The sequence below is a fragment of the Gastrolobium bilobum genome, unplaced genomic scaffold (assembly GCF_033153095.1).
Source record: "Gastrolobium bilobum isolate Gb01-03AN ecotype WA unplaced genomic scaffold, APGP_CSIRO_Gbil_v1 utg19655, whole genome shotgun sequence".
Taxonomy (NCBI): domain Eukaryota; kingdom Viridiplantae; phylum Streptophyta; class Magnoliopsida; order Fabales; family Fabaceae; genus Gastrolobium; species Gastrolobium bilobum.
In genome coordinates, this window is record NW_026897195.1 from 2,071 (window position 1) to 4,772 (window position 2,702).

The following is a 2,702-nucleotide window of genomic DNA, read 5'->3' on the forward strand; positions in this document are numbered from 1 at the left end:
CTAGGTGAAAGATGGCTTCCTGAATCACGATTTTGGCACAAGAATCACCGGAAAATGATAAGGAATTCGGGAGATATGAATCCAAGATAATATAGAACGAAATTGGAGTTTAAGGATTATAGGTAGGCGCCACAATTCCAAAGAATTGATAAGCCCAAGAACGCCGCCACAAGGAATGATGCCCTTGATAAGTTCAGAGATTCTCAAAAGAACCCAAGAGAACTAGTCTCACCAAAATAGGTTAACTTGATATTCCAAATCTGTCTTCAAAAGCCATGGTGTTCCCTTATATAGTGGGCAACAACCATATTGAGTTTTTTTTTTTTTGATAACACAACCATATTGAGTTTAACCTAAAAGTGCTTACACATAAAAGAAAATAGACAGCCCAATAATCCAGCCCAATAAGCCTTATTACAAAAAGTTTAACTAAATATAAGAAAATAAAATTAAGTACAGAATTTGGGCCAAGTAAAATAAAGCCTTCATGCATATCCATTGAGGCTTATTCTTCAAGGTCTTCAATTTGAATTAAGTGTATCATTTTGGGCTCTTCTTCCTTTAGACTTGGGCTTGTCTCAAGTAAAGTGGTCACCAAGAGATTTAGAGCCTCTTTAGCCTTTTTAGCTTTTGCTCTTGTCATTGGGCCTCCAAGACCTTGTATGTCCTCCAAGTTTGTTGTCTTGGTCATGTCACCTCCTATGTCCTCATCACGTGTAGTGGCTAGGAATGGCCTTCCAAGCAATAGGGGAATCTCGGCGTCTTCTTCCATATTCAGAATTACAAAATCTGCAGGGAAGATAAATTTGCCAATTTTAACTAAAACATCCCAAATTTCTCCATCTGGTCGTCTGATCGATCTGTCAGCTAATTAGAGAGAAACTGTAGTCGGCTTGAGCTCCTTTATTCCAAGAGCTCTGCACATGGACAGTGGCATCAGGTTTATACTTGCTCCCAAATCACATAGTGCTTTTCCTACTTCAATATTTCCTATGGCTATAGGAATACTGAAGCTACCTGGATCTTTCAGCTTGGGAGTAAGTTTCTTCTGGATGATTGCACTGCACTCCTCTGTCAAGGCCACTGTTTCGCATTCCAACTTGCGTTTCTTTGATAGAAGGTCCTTCATGAACATCGCATAGTTCGACATGCTTTCTAGGGCTTCTGCGAAAGGAATGTTGACTTGCAGTTTCTTGAAGATGTCCAGAAATTTGGTGTATTGCTGTTTCTGGACCTCTTGTTTCAGCCGCTGAGGGTATGGAACTTTTGCATAGGGAGACGGGTCTGCCGCTTTTGGTTGCCTACCCAAAGCTTTCTTTTTCTCCCATTTTAACAGCTTCTTCTCCGGACTGCTCTTTTCAACTTCTACTGCATCTTCTTCTTTCTCTTTCTCAACTTCAGGTTCAACTTCAGGTTCGGCTTCTTTCTTCTTTTCAACTGGTGGCTTTCCATAGGCTGAATCACGATCCCACTTCTTGTGACAATTGAATTGCATTGTGCTTTTGGGTTCGTGTCGGTGTTACTTGGAAAGGTGCCCTGAGTTCTTTCAGTGAACTGTCTTGACAGCTGACCAATTTGAGTCTCCAAGTTTCGGATCGAACCTTCTTGATTTCGGAATGAAGCTCTTGGTTCATCTCTGAAGGAATCTGCATTTTGAATGTAGTCGGATGTGGTCTTTGACAGCTGTGCAAAAGCCTTTTCCCATTCTTAAGTGGTGCCTTGAGGTTGTTGTTGCAATGGCATATGAGGATTCAGTTGATGATTTCTTTTGTAACTAAACCCAGGGTGTTGGTTAGGATTTTTCCACCCTTGATTACCTTATTGATTCCTTCCTGGATTGTTCTGGTTCTTTTGATCATACCAGACTCTATTGACCTCTACTGGTGGCTTTTCAGTTGTTCTTATGTAGTCACAATCCTCAGTCGCATGAGCCTATTTACAAATGCCACATTTAATATTAGAATTATTAACAGAAGAAACTTGAGAATTTTTTTTATTAAGAGCATCTAATTGTTCTTGTTGTTTTTTGTGCATTTGTTCATTTTGGGCTAAGAGTGCATCATAGCCTTCAAGCTTCATAATTCCTGCTCTTCTTTGTGCAACTGGGGCAGGGGCATTGTCAAATTCTTGATAAGCTAAGGATTCCAACAATTCTAGTGCTTCCTCTGGAGTTTTTATTTTCAAGGAGCCTCCTGCAGCAGCATTTACAAGTGTTCTTGTGCTGGACGTCATTCCTTGGAAAAAGATTCTTGCTTTCTCCCATGCTTCAATTCCATGTTGAGGACACTTCCTAAGTAATCCTTTGAATCGTTCCCAAGCCTCGTACAAGGATTCGATTTCTTTTTGTTCAAAAGCAGTGATCTCTGCCTTGAGCCTTGCCATCTTTGAAGCTGAGAAAAATCTAGCCCAGAATTTTCTTGCTAAGTCATCCCAATTGGTTATGCTTCCTTCAGGTTGAGACTACAACCAATCTCTTGTTTCATCCTTCAGTGAGCATGGAAATAGTCTGAGCAAGATAGCATCACGAGAAACTCCATTCACTTTTAATGTATCACAGTAAAGTAAGAAATCATCAAGATGACTATAGGGGTTCTCTGTGCTTCCTCCAGCGAACTGTTCTTTTTGAATCAGTTGCAGCAGAGCCGGCTTTAGCTCAAAGTTGTTAGCCTCTATATTTGGTCTAACAATGCTCGCTGTCTATG

The 2,702-nt window shown here is 40.5% G+C and overlaps 1 non-coding gene across 1 annotated transcript; it reads left to right on the plus strand.

Annotated features, from left to right (window-relative positions):
* The first annotated feature begins 2,269 nt into the window (after nucleotides 1-2,269).
* LOC133304839 (small nucleolar RNA R71) lies at nucleotides 2,270-2,376 on the plus strand. Its single transcript, XR_009750676.1, has one exon. It is a non-coding gene; the product is annotated as a small nucleolar RNA R71 (small nucleolar RNA).
* Nucleotides 2,377-2,702: the final 326 nt, after the last annotated feature.